The following is a 21,760-nucleotide window of genomic DNA, read 5'->3' on the forward strand; positions in this document are numbered from 1 at the left end:
TCTGCAGTGCTGGCTGCCCATAAAATGTTTCTCCTGTTGCCTTTATAAAATGCTGGATCATTAATGGGCATTAATAAGGGTAACATTAACAAAGAAAATAGTTTTTGGTGGAAAAGACTACAGAGTAGGTGTCCAGAGACCTGGGTTCTTCTAGTGGTCTGAAAGACTGGTGTGAAAACATTAGGATAGCATTGAAACAGGCTTAACGTTCTTGCTCTGGGAGTACGGGAAGGCCTGAGCTGTGTCTTAAGAGATGAGCAGGTGAGGAGAGGTTGTAGAGTTGTAAGCAGAGGGAGTACCAGTGTGTTAGATGAATCACTGAGCTGTATTTTTTTGAACTGTAATTTCTTCAAATGTGAGTTAAAATATAAGAAAAAATTTTATATTTTACTTATAAGGGTAACGTATTGTATAGAAACTGTTACACATATTTTGTATTTGTTGATTTTGGAATCCCCCAAAAATGAGGTTCTAAGAACCAAGTAAATGTGAAAGTGCTTTGTAAATTTTTAAGTGTTCTACCAGTAAGAGGGATAGAGGAATACTGATATTCTTGTGAAGGATGGACAAAGAGGATGCTGTGAAAACTTAGGTAGCAGGAAGAGAAAAGTACAAGAGGAGAAACAGCAGAAGTGGAGAAGGGAGGTGTTAAAAGATGAAAGAAAGGAAGTGAATAGATGTGAAGAAGATTGAGTTGTAGTTCTCTTTGTGCCTGTTGATCAAAAGGAGGGTTATAAGTCTGTAACTGAAGACTTTTAACATTAATTTATGGTAAGGAAAAAGCTCAGCAGGTAGTTGAAACATTTTATTCACTTTTCCATGTAGTCTACACTGACCATGTTAACAAGGCTATGAAAATAGGCTAATTGAGAGTTGGCTGTATTGTCTGATTGTTTCCTCACTTCTGTATAGGTTTAGCTAATGGCTTTAAATTGTATAAGGGTGCTCATAAAAATAAAATAAGCTGCACTGAGTTACTGTTTATTCTAGATTTATTGAAAATAAAAGGGCATAGTGTGTTTAAGGAAAAGGGTGAAGTTTGATCTGTCAAAATGAGTGCAAAAGAAAATTAGGAAATCAGACTAGAACCAAGGTAGAATGGGAACAAAATGCCATAGTAGGAGTTAGTATTTTTATTTTGTTTTATAGATGAGGAAGTGATACAAATAGTTTGGTTCTTTAAAAACTGATTATAGCTGTAATGAAGAGTACAGGCTGGAGGAACAGAGAATTGAGACATTTATTCACCAAGGAATACGTATGACAGGGTGAATGAATGAGGCATTTTCTCTGGCCTCTGGTAGGCAAATCACAGTCAAGGATGCCATTTAAGGCTCTGCCCTAGTTCAGGAACGAGATTATGATGGTCTGGATTAAGGAATTTGTAGTAGGGATAGAAACAAGGCCACTGATTTCAGAGATATTTAGGAGTTTAAGTCCTCCAGACTTGGTTAGTGTTTGGAGGTGATAGAAGTTGAAGACGAGTCTAAGGTTCCTGACTTGGCAGGAGAATAATATGTGCAAGTTTGAGAGAAGGGGAATACTGAGTTTGCTTTCAGATAAGTTACGCTTTTTAGATAAGTAATAGCAAGATATCAGTTGGAAGTAACGGGTCTAGCTCAGGAACATGGTTAAGTTTATAGATGTGATTTGGAAGGCATAACGTTTATAGTTGAAAGTTTTGAAATTAGACAAGTAATGACCATAATTCCTAAATAATAATGCATGCAGAACAAAAAGTAACTGCCAGTGCTGGCCCTAAGTTTGAGACTGTAGACGTTTTAAAATATGTATTTTAAATTTTGCCCACCTCCAGTCAAACCCCCACCGCGTAGCTTTATAAAGAATATATAGAAATATTTGCTGCCAGAAATATTTTAGTGTCCTTGAAATAGTGTACCGCATCCTGTCTGGCCATCAGCATAACAGGGAATTTGTAGACAAATGCACTTCCTTATTCTTCACTTTAGTCTCTTTTTGGAATTCTCTTTGCTTCCTTGAGCTGGTGAGGTAGTCTGAACAGATTTTGAAGCCTGAAGGCTTTTTTCACCTTCTTTAAAATCTAGCCCAGATCAGCCCTATTCAACCATCTCTTTGCCTCTCTTTCTCTCCTACTCCTACAGCCCTATGGAGCTCAAGGCTCTGGCAAATAAAATGGCACTCCAGGAAAGAAAAGTAAAAACAGCACAAGAGAAAGAACCTTGAAGAGGACTGTAATCTTTTCAGTTCTCCCCCAAAGGTTCTACTCTCTAAGCCAGGGGATGGAGTTGGTGAGTCATTAAGAAGTGATGTCCAAATTCAGTAAAATAAATACATCTATTGGGAGCAAGGTCTTCAAGTGCTGAGGGAATTTGGAAAGAATCTGAGGTGGTTTAGCACTTAGTGGAAAAGATGAGTTTTTGGTTCAGTTTTAAAGGAGGTAGAAAGACAAGGCTGTGCAGCAAAAGGTAACAATAACATTATTAAAGAGGGAGGGAAAACAGTATGTACCAAGGAAGTAGAACATTAAGAAAAAACAAAGGAACTGGTGAACAGGACTCTTTATCTAAAATGCACGGTTTGGGATGGAGTTAATGAGAAATTAGGGTTGTTAAATGATTGAAGACTAAAATTTGGAGTTAGTACTCCTTGAACACATAGTAGAAAATTGAACATGAACAGAAGAGTATTGTAACATGATTTAAATAGCAATTAAGCAATTATGGAAGATGACAACTGTTATATATAGGTTATGATGTATATGGCACTGATTAATTTATATACCACCCAAATCCCTTATATTTTCTCTTTTTGTTTTCTTATTATGTACTTCTATACCCGTAGTTCTCAAACTTTCCTGGGCATACAAATTATATGAAGCTCTTGTTTGAAATATAGATTCATCCATGTTACATGTAACAGTGTTTAGGTCCTTTCAGTTGCTGACTAGTGTTCCATTGTATGGATATATTGTAGTTTGTTTATTATTATTGTGGAAAGAGTTGTTCTAGTTTTCAACTGTTATGAGGAAAGCTGCTATGAACATTCTTGTATAGGCTTTTTGTGACACATGTATTCTTTACTTGTGGGTGAATACCTAGAAGTGGAATTGCTGGGTATATGGGATAGGTGTGTTTAACATGAGAAATTAACAGAACAATTTCCAAGGTGGGTTTACCATTTTACACTCCTACCAGCAGTGTTCCCTCTTCCTTTCTTTTAGGGAAGAGTTTGGGTGCAATTGATGTTCTTCCTTAAATGTTTGTAGACTTCACCAATGAAGCCATCTGGACCTGGAGTTTTCTTCGTGGAAAGGTTTTTAATTAAGGATTCAGTTTTTTAAAGAATAGGTCTAAGACTTCAGATTTTCTGTTTCTTTTTGTGTCTGTTTTGGTAATTTGTGTCTTTCAAGGAATTTGTCCACCTCATCTAACTTGTCAAATTTATCAGCTTGAAAATAAATTATATATTTTATGAAACAGTATTTCCTTTTAATGTGAGTAGGATATGTATTGGTGTTCCCTTTTATTCCTGGATATTGGATTCATTTTCTCCTTTTCCTTCCTGATTAGTGTAGCTAGGGGTTATCAATTTCTTTAGTCCTTTCATATAATCAGCTTTTGGTTTTGTTGATTTTCTCTGTGGTTTATCTGTTTTCCATTTCATGATTTGAGCTCTTTTACTAATTCCTTACTTTCTCCATACTTGGGTTTAATTTGCTCTCCTTTTTCTAGCTTTTAAGGTGAAAGCTTAGGTCATTGATTTTTAATTTTTAAAAAGAATTATCAACACTTAAAGCTATACATTTTCATTATCATTATATACAAAATAGTTCCTAATTTCTCTTATAATTTTTCTTTGATTCATGGGTTGCTTCAAAGAGTTTTGCCAAATAATTTCCCAATATTTGGAATTTTCCAGGTGTTTTGTTACTGTGTTTTCATTTAATGCCATTGTGATCAGAGAACAAACTCTTAATAATTTCAGTCCATTTAAGCTTTTTTTATTGTTTTATGGCCCAACACGTCGTATATCTTGCTGAATGTTCAATGTGTACTTGAGAAGAATGTATATTCTCCTGTTGCTGGGTGGAATGCTCTCTAAATGTCAATTAAGTTAGGTTGGTCTTTGTATATCTTCCATATTTTTACTAATTTTCTGCCTGCTTGTTCTGTCAATTACTGAGAGAGCAGAGCTGAAGTTTTCACCTACAATTTTGGATTTCTCTGTTTCTCTTTTCAGTTCTATCAGATTTTGTTTCCTGTTTCAAGCACTGTTAGAGCACTGTTAGGTGCATGCACATTTAGGATTGTTAAGTCTTGTTAATGAATTGGTCCCCATGTCATCATGAAATGTCCCTTTTTATTCCTGGTAATTTCCCTTGTTCTGAAGTCTCTGTGTCCTTTTGATTTTGCGTGGTATATCTTCTTCCATCCTTTTACTTTTAACCTATCTGTATCGTTATATTTAAAGTGGGTTTCTTGTAAACAGCATGTAGCTGGGTCTTGCTTTTTTATCCAGTCTGACAGTATCTCTTTTAATTTGGTGTGTTTATACCAGGAATTGGCAAACTATGGCTGGCAGACCAAACTCTACCACCTGTTTATGTAAATAAAGTTTTATTGGGACATAGTCATGTTCATTCATTTACATATTGTTTGTGGTTGCTTTTGTGCTACAGGTGGCAAGGTTAAGTAGCTGGGACAGAGACCAAAGCATAAAATATTTTCTGGTTCTTTATAGGAAATGGTTGCCTACCACTAGCTTAGACCATTTACACTTAATGTAATTAAGGTTGGATTAAAATGTACTATCTTACTATTTGTTTACTATTTGTTCTTTTTTCCTTGGTTTCCTTGTCTTCTTTTGGATGGATTATTCTTTATGGTTCCATTTTATTTTTTCTGTTTATAAAATATTTCTCTTAAAAAAATTTTTAGTGGTAGTCCTTATAGTTAATTAATAACAGTCTGCCATCAAATAATATTATACCACTTCATGAGTAATGCAAGAATCATACATAATGTTACAATTTCTCCTTCCCATCTTTTGTGCTTTTTTGTCATACATTTTGATAATGTGTGTTTTAACCCTGTTGCTGATCTTTTTGCTTTTGTCAGGCAGTTACCTTTTAGAACAATTGAAAATGAGAAAAATGTCTTTCATATTTGTCTCATTTTAATCATTTCTTTAGATCTTCATTTCTTTGTGTAGATTCAAGTTTGTGTCTAATATCATATTCCTTTTGCTTGAAAAGCTTCCTTTTACATTTCTTTTAGTGCAGCTTTCTCTCTCTTTCCCTCTCTCCCCACTTTGTCTCTCATTTTGCCTTCAGTTTTGGAAGTTATTGTTAGTAGTTACAGAATTCTAGGTTTTCAGGGTTTTTTTACCCCTTTGAGCACCTTAAAATGTTATTCTCCATCTTCTCATTTGCATAGCTTCTGACAAGAACTCTGTGGTGATTTTTATGTTTGTTTCCGCATATGTAATATGTGTTTTCCCTTTGGCTGCTTTTATGATTTTTCTCTTTATCGCTGGTTTTCAGCAACTTTATTATGATGCTCCTTGGTGTGGTTTTATTTGTGTTTATTCTTGTGGTTTATTGAGCTTCTTAGATCTGTGGGTGTATTGTTTTCATCATATTTGTAAAATTTGTAGCCATCTAACTTCAAATTTTTGAATTCCCAAGTATTTTTCTCCTCAGACTCCAGTCCTGCATATGTTCATTCAGCCACTTAATATTAGTTCACAGGTCACTGAAGCTCTCTCCATTTTTCTTCTAATCCGTTTTTCTTTTCTTTCAACGTGAAAAGTTTGTGTTTCCCAGTCTTCAAGCACACTGATTTTAAAAAATTCTCCTTTGTCTAATATGCTGTTATACCCATCAAGTTAAATTTTTATATGAGGTGTTATTTTGTTTTTAGTTCTAGAATTACCATTGATTTAAAAAAAATAACTTCCACTTCTCTGTTAAGATTTTTTGTTTTTTTTCATTATGTCCATGTTTTCCTTTAAGCCTTTGAACTCTTTTCTAATAGCTATTTTGAAGTCCTTGTATTAAAATTCTCTTTATCCCTACCACTCCTGGATCCTGATTATAGGTTACCATTTCTTATTTTTTCATACATCTGGTAATTTCTTTTGGGGTTATGGTGTTGAATATTTGCCTTGATTTTTTTTTTTTTGGTCTTTCTTTCTTGAGTATTAAGTTTTATTCTGGCAGGCAGTTGCTTTGTGGATCAGATTGATCTTTTGAGTTTTGTTTTCAGGGTTTTTTGGGTTTCGGTTTTGGGCAGTTCTCGAATAGCTTTCAGTTTAGGGCTAGTTTGGGCCCATTACTGAGGCATGCCCCTTCTTGTGTCTCACTTGATTGCCCCATGTGTTCATCAAGGTTTATTCATCCCAGCTGGTGGAAACTGAATGATCCTGGCCCTGTGTGAACTCTGGAAGTTGTTAGGCTTAGAGCTCCCTGGTATTTGTTATTTTCTTGAAGTTTTTCTTTGTCTAGCCTCATAGATTTACATAACACACATACGCAGATTGGTGTTTAGCCAGAAACTCAGGGAGACCTCTTCTGTAGATTGTTGAGCATTTCTGTTTAGTTTCTTCCTTTATGGTAATATGCCCTGCAAATTCTAGTCGTCTCAGACTCCACAAATTCTGAGCTCTGTCACCTCATCTCAGTGAGACTGTTGGCTCTGTTTGGGTTCCCACTCCTTTTGTTGTAGTTCCAAACAGAAAGCTGGGGCAGTCTTTGGGTTCACCTCATTTCTTTCCCTTTTTTCAGAGGTCATATTTCCATACTGCCTGTTACCTAGTGTCTGAAAATAATTGTTTTATGTTTTGTCTAGTTTTCTACTTGTTTGTGTCAGGAGGACAATTCTGGACTTTGTTGGTCCCTTTTGCCTTCATTTTTGAAGAGTACTTATGCTGGATGTAGAAATTTAAGTTGACAGCTCTTTTTTTTTTTTTTCCTTGTAGCACTTTAACGTCATCATTTCAATATTCTCTCGTTTAAGTTGTTTCTGATGAGAAGTTAGTAGCCATTCTTACCATTGTTCACTTGATGTAATACGTCTTTTCCCCCCCCTCTGGCTGCTTTAAAGATTTTCTCTTTATCTTTGGTTTTCAGCAATTTTATTTATTCCAAGACTAGCTTAGCCCTAATACCAAGGCATGGCCTTTCTGAGATCTCTATCAAATGCATGTCATGTTCATTGAGGTCTCTCTACTCTAGCTGCCAGGAATTTGAACAACTCCCAGGTAGTTGTTCAGCTCATGCTCCATAGTTGTTCTTTCCCCAGATTTTGTTCTTTGACTCGCCTCATGCAGTTTTGCCTTGTGCATATGCAGCTTAGTCCCTAGGCAAAGGATTAGGAGATCTCTCTACAGGTTTTTGAAACTTTTTCTCTCCACAGCTCCCTTCTTTCTTGTATTGTGCTCCTTAAATTCCATGCCTTCAGTAGCCTCAGACTTGGAGCTCTGTTTTCTCAACTCAGTGAAGTATCTGTGTTCTTTGGGGGTTCCCCTTCCCTGTGGCACAAGCAGAAAGCCAGGGTGTTCGTGAGTCTTTGTTTCCCTTCTCTCAGAAATCACAGTCCTATGCTGCCAGTTGTCCAGCATCTGAAAATTATACTTAATATATATTGCCCCGTTTGATGGGCAATACGTATAAAGTATTATTTTCAGATGTTGGACAACAGTCAACATAGGACTGCCTTTCACATCAGGAGGTCATAACTGGAAATGGAAGTGTAGAATTTCATTTTAATTTTTCTTCTTTTTAAAAACTTTTTTGCCTCACGGCTTGTGGGATCTTAGTTCCTGACCAGGGATCGAACCTAGGCCCTCGGCAGTGAAAGTGCAGAGTCCTAACCACTGGACTGCTGGGGAATTCCCTGAAAACTTTTATAATTTTTGGTACAGTATATCATACTTTTTAGAGTATGGCTTCATTAAAAAAATAATGCCAGCTCATATTTTAATTTGCAAGCCATACAGAGAGCTACAAAGAAGAAAGTTCACAAGAAAGAAAGAAAGAAAGCTCAATATCCCAAAGCCCAGAGTTTACCATGGTTACCTTTATCATTTCAGATCTCATATTGCAAATATGCACATAGAAGAATAATTTATTTTTTAAATGGATTCATGCAGTTCATGCTATTTTTAATTAAAAGCACTTAAATTTAATTAACGGGGTAATTTATTAAACAGAAGCAACACTGGAAAAATGGCTCAACCACAGATAAATATTTATTTACTACAAGAGATATTTCCTAAAAGATTTTTCTCTAAGGTTATGAAATAAGATTATGGAAAAAGTCTAAGAGGTTAGAATCATTATGTCATAGTTCGCATGCTTCAATAGGTCTCTCATATAAAAAAGAGTCACGTGTTGGTAAATACCTGCTGTTGGTAGGAGAATAAATTGGTACAAATTTCTAAATGGCTATTTTAGCTCAAGCTGCTATAACAAAATACCATAAACTTATGGTATTATAAACAACAGGTGGCTTATAAAGAACAGAATTTATTTCTTACAGTTCTGGAGCCTTGAAGTTCGAGATTGGGATGCCAGCATGGCTGGGTTCTGGTGAGTGCCCTCATCAGGGTTGCAGACTGCAGACTTCTTGTATCCTCAAATGGCAGAAAGAGAGCTAGCTAGCTCTCTGACTGCTTCTTATAAGGGCCCTAATCCCATTCATGAGGGCTCCATCCTCGTGGTCTAATTACCTCCCAAAGGCCCCACTTCCAAATACCATCACATTGGGGATTAGATTTCAATATATGAATTTTGGGGAGATACAAACATTCAGTCCATTACAATGGCAATTTGGCAGTATTCAGAATCCTTAAAAATGTTCACATCCTTTGCCCCAAATTCCGTTTTTAGGAATTTATTATAAGCAAATAAGAGATGTGTACATTATGTGTACACATGAGTGTGTGTGTATGTTATTCATTTCAGTGCTATTTATAATGTTTAAAAACTAGAAGCCTGTTAAATGATTAAATTATGATACAGCCATATAACCAAATACCATAAAACATAAATTATGTTTTTTAAATTTTTTGTTTAGTATACTACTAATAAAAATAATTGGCAGGTGATAAAAATCATGAGCTTTAAGATGTTTAAGGGTATAAGGTATAAGAAAATATTCAAATATAGTAAATGAAAAAAGTAAGATGATATTTTGGAGTATCTTAAAAAGGATATATTTATTTAAAAAATAGGATGTAAAATAAAATATGCTAACTTTGAGTAGTTAAATTATGGGTTATTTTTCAATTATATACTGTTTAATATTTTTCACATTTTCTACAATAAGCATGTACTATGTTAAAAATCATACAAAAAACTTAATTTTTAAAATTCTGATAAATTGAATGATTGGGCGGATGAGGGAAGAAGGATTTAAGTGATTGTAGTTTTTCTCATCTTAATCATGCCTCTTCTCCATTTTTGCAGGTACTTTAGCTTGAACTTTATCTGTATAGATTTAGTGAAACAGGCATTTATTCTTATACTGTATATGTAATATATATCCTAAACTTTTTCTAATTTAAGGCAATCTCCCATGTTTCATAGTTTAAAATTGTGGGTTTGTATCAAGCACTGCTTTGCACACTTGAAGAGATTTAATATTGCTTTCTTTCCCTTTTCCATTTTTTTCCAGAGCTGTTTTTTTAAGTTTTTGTCTTGCTTTCTCAGCCAGTGTTACTGCCCACCTCCTTGCAGATGTGGATGCCTTTATGTTAAAGAAAGAAGTCGTAGTCTTTAGTTTTCTTAATAAAATATTACATTTGCTGTCACAATCCCTAGCATCTTAGGCATATGGACCTGGTGCTCTTCAGGAACTCACTCTAGTGACTCAGCTTCACATTTTTTGCTATATATTGAACATGTTAGAAATCCAGTGGAGAAAGTTACTATTCTAAAGAAGAGACAAAGGAATGTTGTGGTTAATGAATAAAGAAATAGACATGTCCTCCAGGGAGGTATCATTTATACCAGACTTCAGAGAATGACCTTAACTTGAATAGTTGAGTGTCTATACCTCAGCAGTTACAGATCCAGAAAACTCATTTTGGTCAGGGGAACTGATTTCATGCTAAGCAAATTTACTGAAGACTCATATGGGAAACAAAGTTAATTTCTTAATTTACATTAAGAAATAATATCAAGCCATAATATTTTGATAGCCTACATCTTCATTGTAGGGCTACATCTACCAAAGGGATGTGAACAGTTGGGGTCCAATAATCAGACTGTGTTTTCCTGAAGGCTCAAGGCAGTACATTCTTCTTCGATTACCTTATTTTTAGTCTTTGTGAAGGGCTCTATAGCTGTGGGCAAATTTTTTAACCTCCCGAGTCTCATCATTAAAATTGTGATAATAACTAGCTACTTCCTAGGCTTGTTGTGAGAACTAAATAAGATAATCTATGAAAAGTGACTAACCTAGTGCCTATCAGACAGTTGCCATTCAGTAATTGTTCAGATGATTTGTTGTCTTCTACTTCTAGATTTGAGGTCTGGGGGTTAAGAAAGGCACTCTTGTTCTTTTCTTTCCCTCTGCAGGCATTGCTGGGAACTCTACTGGGCTAAGTGGTGTTGAGGTACTAACACTACTTGATTTACAAGAATATTGTTGTTCTGAGTGATAAAGTTTAACTTAATCTAGTGAAGAACTGTAATGAATCTTTGCATAGGTTATGTTTCACTGTGAGATCTAGCCATTTTAATATTTTGAGACTAAGGTAAGAATCATTCTTTTAAGGAATTCGGTAGTGTTTGCTTTTCCAATTTGACATTTGTAAAACAGCTTGCTATTTCTTGTAAAACAAACAAGTAAATTCCAGATAACAAATTTAATAAGCTGTTTTTACTCGTTGCTGACAACTTAGTAAGGTTCGTGCTCTGTAGTTAATATTTCTAATTTATTATATTCATAGATTGTAATGTTGTAAAAGACCTAATCCCTTTCCCTTTCCTTCAGATGAGCTTACTGAGGCCCAGAGAACCAGCCTGAAACTAAGCCAGACAGCTGATGCATCATAGCGGGTCCCTGGGACTGTGAGGTGCCAGTGCAGCTGGGCCCAGGACAGTGAGGCCCTTGATGTAAGAGTTTGTACTCTGGAGGAGGCAAGGAGAGCGGCCAGCTCCTTCTTTTGGATGTCAGCATCCTTTCTTTCACATGGTTGTGAGAAGGTGGTATTGAATTCAAGCAGTGAGCTTGCCATAGTCCTGAGTGGCAGACATCCTAAGTGAGTCCCTTCTAGAAGGAGCCCCTGCTTGCCCCTCCTTCCTTGCTTAGCCAAATCCAAATCAGAGTGAATGAACAAATGTCCTTTTTGTGTCAGGTACCACGTCTACTAACTAGGCACTGTGGAGCAGTTGGGACTTACCTGGGAGGTTTTTTTTTTTTTAATTATTTATTTTTGGCTGCGTTGGGTCTTCGTTGCTGCGTGTGGACTTTCTCTAGTTGTGTCTAGCGAGGGCTACTCTTCATTGCGGTGCACGGGCTTCTCATTGTGGTGGCTTCTCTTGTTGCAGAGCGTGGGATCTAGGCCCGCAGCCTTCAGTAGTTGTGGCACATGGGCTTAGTTGCTCCGTGGCATGTGGGATCTTCCCAGACCAGGGCTCGAACCCATGTCCCCTGCATTGGCAGGCGGATTCTTAACCACTGCGCCACCAGGGAAGTCCCTACCTGGGAGTTTTTAATGGCAGAGCTGAGACAGGTCTCTAGACTCCAGCACACTCTTCTTTTTGCCATATCCCTGTCCTCCCTACATCAGATGAATTTTTTTTTCTCTTCTGAATTACTGTTTGACTTATATGGGAGACTTGTTAAAGAATATTTTGACATCTGTTTAGAAGTTATTCTCTAATTGTCCTAAGTAGTACTTTCTTATTTACAGTTCTGGTTTCTCATTATCTCATGGGTGTGTATTATGTCCTCAGCTAAATCCTTGTGGACCTATACCATTTTGATCTCTTTCCATGACCCTTAGGGCTTGGAATATTTTAAACATTCAGTAAATTGTTGATCAATAAGTAAATATTGGTTATCAATTTTTTAATTGTACCAGACTTTACATTTTAACATACTTTCAACTAGAGAAGGATCTGGATTTGCTACTTAAAGCTTGTAATCTCAGAAGATTTAAGATCGAAAAGAGTTATAAAAGTGCTGTTGTCATTTGAAAGAAATTGAGTGCTCTCACAGATAACTAACTTCAAATGCTTTAAGATCTAGGAAAAGTTAGGGACGGTGAGGTTGGTCACTTATTTAAATAAATGACTTGTGGCCATCCGGTTGTGTTTTTGTTTTTTAAAATCACAGTCTAAGATCTAACTTTTTTGGCAGCCATCAAAAAATATATATGGTTATAGAGAAGAGCTGTCTTGAATTATAATCCTCTGTGTGTTTTGGTGGACTAATTTGCTATGGGTTTATTTCTTGAGAAGACAAAAAAAAATTTCATGCCTCCTTAGGATGGTTTACAGAGGGGTGCAGTTATGACCAGTCTTAGCACGTGGTCCCAGTCAGCAGTCTTTTTTTTCCCCCCAGCTTTATTGAGGTATAATTGGTAAGTAAAAATTGTACATATTTAAGGTATACAGTGTGACGATATGATACACATATACATTGTGAAATGATTACTGCAATCAAGCTAATTTATATATCCATCATCTCACATAGTTACCCTCTTTTGCGGGGTGGCTGAAAACATTCAGGATCTACCCTTTTTGCAGATTTCAAGTATACGATACAGTAGTATTAACTGTAGTCACCATGCCATACATTAGATCTCCATAAATTATTCATCTTATAACTGAAAGTTTGTGCCCTTTGACCAACATCTCCCTATTTCCCCCACCCCCAGGCCCCTGGCAATCACCATTCTACTCTCTGTTTTTATATATCTCACCTTTTCTTTATCCATCCTGTCAGCATTCTTAAAAGTGTATGTTTTTTATATCAAGGAGAATCAGATGAGAAAAATCTGGATGAACCGTTGTAAATCTATAATTGCTATTAGAAAAAATAAGGGACATACCATACTAATAATGGACAATAATGTCATTTTTATTTCAAGGACCAAATGAATATCTAGTATGAATGTGGAATCTTTCTTCTGACTTGATATTATTTGTTTTGTCTCAAATTATCTTTCTTACATGGTGATGTTAAATATTTATCTTTAGTCGTTACTAGGTATTAACAGCCTCTATGGTTGGTTGAGGGATGTAATTGTTTGAGTCTAGAATTTATACTTACGCCATATCTTTGTATAATTTTTTAAAATTTAAGTCTCCTGTCTGCTATCTCTGCATGCTCCCATTTCACTGGTGTTCACATTTATTTTGCGCCTTAATTTGTAAATAACTAGAAAGTTCTAGGATAATTTATACTATGTATTTTTTTTTAAACAAGTTTTCATAATCAGAACAATTTTTGTGGTTTTTTTTCGGCTGTGTTGGGTCTTCGTTGCTGCACGCAAGCTTTCTCTAGTTGCGGCGAGCAGGGGCTACTCTTCGTTACAGTGGCTTTTCTTGTTGCGGAGCACGGGCTCTAGGCACGCGGACTTCAGTAGTTGCAGCACGTGGGCTCAGTAGTTGTGGCTCACGGGCTGTAGAGCACAGGCTCAGTAGTTGTGGCACATGGGCTTAGTTGCTCTGCAGCATGTGGATCTTCCCGGACCAGGGCTCAAACCCGTGTCCCCTGCATTGGCAGGCGGATTCTTAACAACTGCGCCACCAGGGAAGTCTCTACGTATTTTTAAAAGCTTTAAAAACCTTTGATTAACGTACAGTAAAATTGACTTTTTTGGTGGGGATGGCATATTGTTATTTAAATTTTACCTCGTATATAGATCCATGTAACCACCACCACAGTCAGGATACAAAACAGTTCCATCATGCCCCAGAACTCCCTCATGCTGTCCCTTTGTATCACACCCCAAACCCCTGGCTATCCCCTCTTAACCCCGGACAATCACTGATGGTCATGTAAATGGAATCATACAGTATGTATACTTTTGAGACTGGATTCTTTCATTCGCAGTAATGCTCTTGAAATTCATCCAAGCTATTGCATATATCAATAATTCTATTTTGTTGCTCAGTAGTATTCCATTGATAAACTGTACTACAGTTTGATTATCTGTTCACCTATTGAAAAACATTTGGGTTATTTTCAGTTTGGGGCGATTATGAAAGAACTGTTGTAAACACTTATGTACAGGTTTTTGTGTGAGCACAGATTTTCATTTCTGTAAGATAAATACCAGGGAGTGGGATTGCTGGGTCATATGGTAAGTGTATATTTAACTTCATAAGGAACTTGCCAAACTTTTTCAGAATTTATGTCCCATTTTGCCTTCCTACTTAGAATGTATGCAAGTTGTAGTTGCTCTGCATCTTCTCCAGCATTTGGCATTACACTTTTTAAAAACAATTTTAGCTGTTATAATATCGTTATGCCTTTAATTTAGATATCCCTAATAGCTAAAAATATTGACCACCTTTTAATGTAGTCAGTTGCCCTCCATCTAGCTCTTTGGTGCACTTTTTGTTCAAGTCTTTTACCCAGTTTTTAATCGGGGTCTGTGTTTTCTTACTGTTGAGTTTTGAGAGTTCTTTACATATTCAGAATTCAAATCCTCTGTCACATATGCCATTTGTAAATATTTTCTCCCAGTCTTGTAGCTTGGTATTCATTTTCTTGACAGTGTCTTTCACAAAGCAAAAGTTTTTAATTTTGAAGTCCAATTTATAATTTTTTTTCTTTTATGGATCATGCTTTTGGTGTCGTGTGTAAAACTTTGCCTGACCCCATGTCACTACAGTTTTATCCTGTAGATTCTAAAAGTTTTATAGCTTTGTATTTTACATTAAGATCTGTGATCCATTTTTAGTTAATTTCTGTATAAGGTGTGAGGTTTAGGTTATATTTTTGCCTATGGATGTCCAGTTGTTACAACACTATTTTTGGAAAAGACTATCCTTTTTCCATTAAATTGCCTTTGCAGACATCTTTGTCCAAAATCAGTTGCCATATTTGTGTGGATCTGTTTCTCAACTATAGTCCATTGATTTATGTGTCTGTTCTTTAACCCAATACTGTACCTTCTTAATTACTGTAGCTTTAGAGTAACTTTTAACATCAGTTAGTATGATTCTTTCATTTTTATTCTTTTCAAGAATTGTTTGGCTTTTTTAGTTCCTTCACTGTTGTTGTTAGAACAAGCTTGTCTATATATACAAAAAATATCCTGGGGGGTGGTAGTTTGATCAGAACTGTGTTTAATCTACAGATTAAATGGGAAGAATTGACACCTTTACTATGCTGAGCTTCCAATTCATGAATGTGATACGACTTTCCATTTATTTAGATCTTCTTTGATTTCTTTAATAGTGGTGTAGCTTTGGCATGCAGCTCTTATACCTGTTCTATTAGATTTATACCTCTGTATTTCAAATTTTGGGGAGCTATTATAATGATATTTAAAAATTTTGGTTTCCACTTTTTCATTGCTAGTATTATATACGTGATTGATTTTTGTGTGTTGACCTTATACTTTATGACTTTGTAATTTTACTTATTAGTTCTGGGAGATTTTGTGTAGATTCTTTGAGATTTTTATGTAGACAATCATGTTGTCTGCAAATAGGACTTATTTTTTTCTTTGTAATCTGTATGCTTTTTTTTCCCCCTTGCCTTCTCATACTTGCTAGGACTTTGAATACAGTGTTGAATAGAAGTGGTGAGAGTAGGTATCACTGACTTGTTCCCAATCATAGGGGGAATGTATTCAGTCTTTCACCATTAAGTATGATGTTAGCTGTAAGCATGTCCTTCCTTCTACTTGATTTGGGTTTACTTTGCTCTTCTTTTTTTCTAATTTAAGGTGGACACTTAAGATTATTGATTTGAGAATTTTCTTCTTTGATAATGTAAGCATTTAATGCTATAAATTGTCCCCTGAGCATTGCTTAACTGCATTGTATAAATTCTGATGTGTTTTAATTTTCTTTCAATTAAAAATATTTTCTAATTTTCCTTGAGATTTCCTCTCTAACCTGTCGATTATTTGTAAGTGCATCATTTAATTTCCCAATTTTTAGATATTTTTCTGTTATCTTTCTGTTATTGATTTCTAGCTTAAATTCATTGTGGTCAGAGAACATATTTTGTGTTACTTAAGTTCTTTTAAATTTGCTAAGATTGTTTTATGACCCAGGATAAGGTCTGCCTTGATGAACATTCTCTGTGGACTTGAAGAGAAAGTTGTTGGGTGGAGTGTTCTACAAATGTCAGTTAGATCCAGTTGGTTGACAGTTTTGTTCAGTTTTCTATCCTTGCTGATTTTTTGTTTACTAATTAGATAGATTACTGAGATAAGCATGTTGAAGTCTCCAGCTATAGTTAGAGATTTCTGTATTTTTCCTTCCAGTTCTGTCAGATTTCACTTCATGTATTTTGATGCTCTGTTAGGTGCACACACATTTAGGATTATTATAATCTTCTTGGTGAATTGACTCTTTTATCATCATATAATGTCATTTTTTATGCCTGGTAATTTTCTTTGCTTTGAAGTTTACTTTATTTGGTATTAATACAGCTACTCCACCTTTCTCTTGATTAGTATTTCTATGATATATCTTTCCCCATCCTTTTACTTCTAACCTACTTATATTATCATAGTTGAAATAAATTTCTTGTAGGTGGCATGTAATTGGATCTTATTTTTTTTATCCATTTTCATAATCTTTGTCTTTTAATTGGTATGTTTAGGTGCTTTACATTTAATGTAACTGCTTATATATTTGGATTGAGTGCTACCATTTTATTGTTTGCTCTCTGTTTGTTCTTTTTGGTTTTTGTTTCTCTTTTTCCCCTTTCTGCCTTCTTTTTGGTTATTTGAACAGCTTTTGGAGTTCCATTTAAGTTTATCTTTTTTCTTTTTTTTTTTTTTTTTTTACTATATCTCAATCTAGTGTTGGTGTGGGTGTGTGTGGTTGCTCTAGGGATTGTAATATACATATCTAAATTCTTATAGTCTACTTAGGATAAATATTTTCCCACTTAAGTGGGATGTAGAAATCTTAATACTATATATCTCTTTACTCCCCTCTTTTTTTGTTGTGTTGTCATATATATTATGTCTACATACAGAGAAAACTCCATCAGACAATGTTACAGCTTTTACTTTTAACCACCAAACATTTTCAAGAATTCAAGAAGAGAAAAATAGTTTATTGTATTTACCCATATGGTTATTAATTCTTCTTTTTCATAATTCTTTTTCATTCCATTTTTCCCTTGGCATCATATCCCTTCTGCCGTTTAGTAATTCTGTTAGAGCTGATTTGCTTGTAGTGAATTTTCTTGGTTTTACCTTCACCTGAGAGTGTCTTTATTTTGCCTTCATTCCTGAAGGATATTTTCACTGGATATAGAAATTCTGTGTTGATGGTTCTTTTCTTTCAGTCTTTTAAAAATATGCCATTTCCTTCTGAACTTAATGGTTCCTGGTGAGAAATTCACATCCATTCAAATTGCTCTTCCCTTATAAACACTGAATCACTTTTCTTTTTCTGTCTACTTTCAATTTTTTTCTTTGTTTTTAGTTTTTATCAGTTTGACTTTTATGTGTCTGGGCATGGATTTCTTTTTTTTGAATTTTATTTTACTTATTTTTTTATACAGCAGGTTCTTATTAGTCATCTATTTTATACATATTAGTGTATATATGTCAATCCCAATCTCCCAATCATCCCACCACACCCCCCCCCACTTTTGCCCCTTGGTGTCCATACATTTGTTGTCTACATCTGCGTCTCTATTTCTGCCCTGCAAACTGGTTCATCTGTACCATTTTTCTAGGTTCCACATATATGGGCATGGATTTCTTAGGGGTTTATTCTGTTTGGGTTCTCTGAACTTCTCAAATCTATATATACATTGTGTCTTTCACCAAGTTTGGAAAGTTTTCAGCCATTATTTCCTCAAATACTTTTCTGCACTGCACTCTTTCACTTTCCTTTTAGGATGCCAGTGACTCCAGTGTTAGACCTTTTGGTATCCCAGTGGTCCTTGAGGCTTTATTCATTTTTTTTTTCTCCTTGTTTTTCAGACTTGATAATTTCTATCCATCTGTCTTCAAGTTCACTGACTTTGTTTTGTCATCTCCATTTTGCTTATTGAGCTCATCCAGTGAATTATTTCAGCTGTATTTTTTAGATCTAAAATTTACATTTGGTTCTGTTTCTTTGCTGAGACTTTTTTTAAGTCTTGTAAAGCATTAGATTAATTATAAAAATTAGTACATGCTTGTAAAATAAAGATATATGTAGAAGTATATGAAGTTTTAAAATCTCATTGTGTGGCTGTTACTATTAATAGCCATATAAATTTTTACTTTTTTTCTATTGCAAACCAACATGCAAGTTTATATGTGTATATTCGTGTGCACACACTCCCACTTGTACGTCTATAGAGTAAATTTTAGAAGTAGAATTCTGGGTAGGCATCATTTTGAATACCCACAAAATGGGTATTTCCCCATTGAGGTGTAGTGTGAAGGTTATTTCTTGTTTTGCACTAGCATAAATTCTTGGGAAAAAAATTTTTTTTTTTATCAGAAAAGCTTTTCTTATGTTTTAGATTAGTTCAGTAAAATGGCTTCCCAGAACTAGAATTAGTAGATTGTTATGAACATGCTTAAAGTTTTTGATAATTTGTAAATTGATGTTCCAAAGACTTGGTTGATTGACACTTGTAACTATGGAATTTAAGCTCAGGAATAAAGCCTTTGTGTCTCCACTACCAAAGAACAAGAGAGTATTGGCAATTTGCAGAGACCTTCTATTCATTTCAAAAGTGTTTGCCCTTCTTGGAGCATTTTTATAATAGCTGCTTTGAAGTCTGTCAGATACTTCCAACAACTGTGTCATCTCAATTGTTGATGTCTCTTTATTGTACCATGCAAGTTGAGATTTTCCTGGTTCTTCATATGCCAAATAATTTTGGATTGCATCCTGAAGTATTATGAGACCCTGGGTCTTGCTTAAATTCAGTGGTGAACGTTCATTTTTGTGTTTTAGCAGGCAGTGGACCCTGTTGGTTTAGGCTGCAAGTTGCAGCTAGCTTTCTGTGGGTTGTGATTTCAATATCAGTTTGGTTTTCAAAGCCTGTAGTGCTTTGCTATTTGGATCTGTCCTGTGTGTACACTGCCCATTGGCCAGTTTGAGATAGGTGACTATTTTTTCTTTGTTCAATTCTCAAAAGTTTTTGGTTTGCTATTTAGGATAAATTCGATGCCATGTTCAGCTCTGGAGTGAGCCCAGGCATTCATAAGCAACCTTATGGAGTCGCTTTTCTGAGTTCCTCCCACTCAGCTATTTCCGCTATACTTTCTACTTCCCTGGGAACTCCCCTTTTTAGTCCTCCAGCCAGAAAGCTTTGTCTACTGTGCTCACTTCCTGTGATTGTGCCCACATGCAGGGACCAGCGGTAGGAGCACAGAGAGGGGGAAAAAAAGGTTAGGAGAGGGTTTTGCCCCACCCTCTTTAAACCACAGCTTCTGGGATTGGAGAGGATTTCTCTCCCTCAGACCTTTAGGCACCTGTGGGCCCCCTGTTGTTACTGCCTCCCTTTTCCTGCCCAAGCCTGAACTAAAGCACTTCACGTGAAACACTGTCTACATTGCTGCCCACTTCCAGATTTCCCCCAGTCCACGTGGCAGGATACAAGAGGGAAAAAAGTAAACCCACCCTTGGTTCCATGGCCCTTTGAATTCTGGTCGTCTTCCCCAATCTACCTGCTACCATTTACCTTTTACAGTCTTTAAATAACTGCTCCGTACATTTTGTTTAGATTTGATAGCTGTATTCAGTAGGAGGGACAGGGTGGAGTGTTTTTACTTTATCTTAGCTGGCGCTAGAAAGAACCCTGTATTGTGTACTTTTAAGAAGGGCATTATTTATTCAACCAACATATGTCCTTATCATTTGAGTCCTCACCATGTGCTGGGCACTTTAAATGTATTATTTGTTTAATTCTCTGACAACTGTCCCCCTTTTAGACATGAGGAAATTGAGGAGTAAGCTCTTAAACTAGGTCCAGAGGCACAGATAGTAAGTGACAGGCTGGGATTTGAACACAGGACCCAAGGTGTGTTCCCAGGACCAGCATCATCAGACCCACGTGAGAACTTGCTAGAAATGCAAAATCTCTAACCCCGCCTCAGATCTACTAAATCAGAATTCTGGGAATGGGGCCCAGTAATTTGTTTTGATGAGCCTCTGTTAATCTGATGTATGCTAAATTTGAGCACCACTTCTCTATGCTGTAGGACTTAACAATACTATGTTTTAGTTTCTTAGCAGAACTTTAATATAAGAAACAGAAGTAGCTTTTCACCCTTGTTTGAGACATATGGTAGTATGTGGAGTGAGAACTCATTTTCTTACTCATGTCACTAACATATAGCTTTAAAATCACACTTTTCTATATTATTCAAGCTTATGGTAGTTAAAATATAAATACTATGAATTTTAAAAATTTAAATGTGTGTGTATGCAAAGAAATCAATTTAGATGTGGTTTTTGACCAATAAATCACTTAGCCTCTGGTAATTACTATGTTATATAATGCTCTGTATTTTAAATTTTAGGATATTATTACTGATTTCTCTCAGTTTCAGGGTAGCTTTTGATACAGGTTTAGAATAATATTGGGTTGGGAAAAATGGCCCGTATTTGCAGGATAGGTCCTATTTTGTGTAATTTTATCTTTTTTCACAAAAGATTAAATGTATCATTATAACTAAATTTAATTTGCATATTCTTATAAGACATTTTATTTTTTTTAATTGAAGTATAGTTGATTTAAAATGTTGTGTTAGTTTCTGGTATACAGCAAAGTGATTCAGGTATACATAGCTATATATATTCTTTTTCACATTCTTTTCTATTATGGTTTATTACAAGATATTGAATATAGTCTCCTGTGCTCTACAGTAGGACCTTGTTGTTTACCTATTTTATATATAGTAGTTTGTATTTGCTAATAGCAAACTCCTAATTTATCCCTCCCCACCTCCTTTCCCCTTCGGTAACCATAAGTTTGTTTTCTATGTATGTAAGTCTGTTTCTGTTTTATAAATAAGTTCATTTGTATCATATTTTAGATTCTACATGTAAGTGATATCATATGGTATTTGTCTTTGTCTGAATTCACTTAGTATGATAATCTTTAGGTCCATCCATGTTGCTGCAAATGGCATTATTTCATTCTTTTTATGGCTAATTAGTATTCCATTGTGTGTGTGTGTATGCTACATCTTCTTTATCCATTCATCTGTTGATGGACATTTAGGTTGCTTCCATGTCTTGGCTATTGTGAATAGTGCTGCTGTGAACATAGGGGTGCATATATCTTTTTGAATTGTAGTTGTCTCTGGATATATGCCCCAGGAGTGGAATTGCTGGATCATATGGCAACTCTATTTTCAGTTTTTTAGGGAACCTCCATACTGTTTTCCATAGTGACTGCACCAATTTACATTCCCACCAACAGTGTAGGAGGGTTCTTTTTTCTCCACACCCTCTCCAGCATTTATTATTTGTAGACTTATTTATTTATTTATTTATTTATTTATTTATTTATTTATTTATTTATTTATTTATTTATTTATTTATTTATTTATTTATTTATTTATTTATTTATTTATTTATGGCTGTGTTGGGTCTTCGTTTCTGTGC

General features: G+C 35.4%; 1 protein-coding gene across 9 annotated transcripts in view; it reads left to right on the forward strand.

Moving 5' to 3' along the window:
- The window catches only part of SOCS5 (suppressor of cytokine signaling 5), a 59,038-nt gene that overhangs the window by 5,931 nt on the left and 31,347 nt on the right, over positions 1–21,760 (forward strand). The window lies entirely within an intron of this gene.

The sequence above is a fragment of the Eubalaena glacialis genome, chromosome 14 (genome assembly GCF_028564815.1).
Source record: "Eubalaena glacialis isolate mEubGla1 chromosome 14, mEubGla1.1.hap2.+ XY, whole genome shotgun sequence".
NCBI lineage: Eukaryota > Metazoa > Chordata > Mammalia > Artiodactyla > Balaenidae > Eubalaena > Eubalaena glacialis.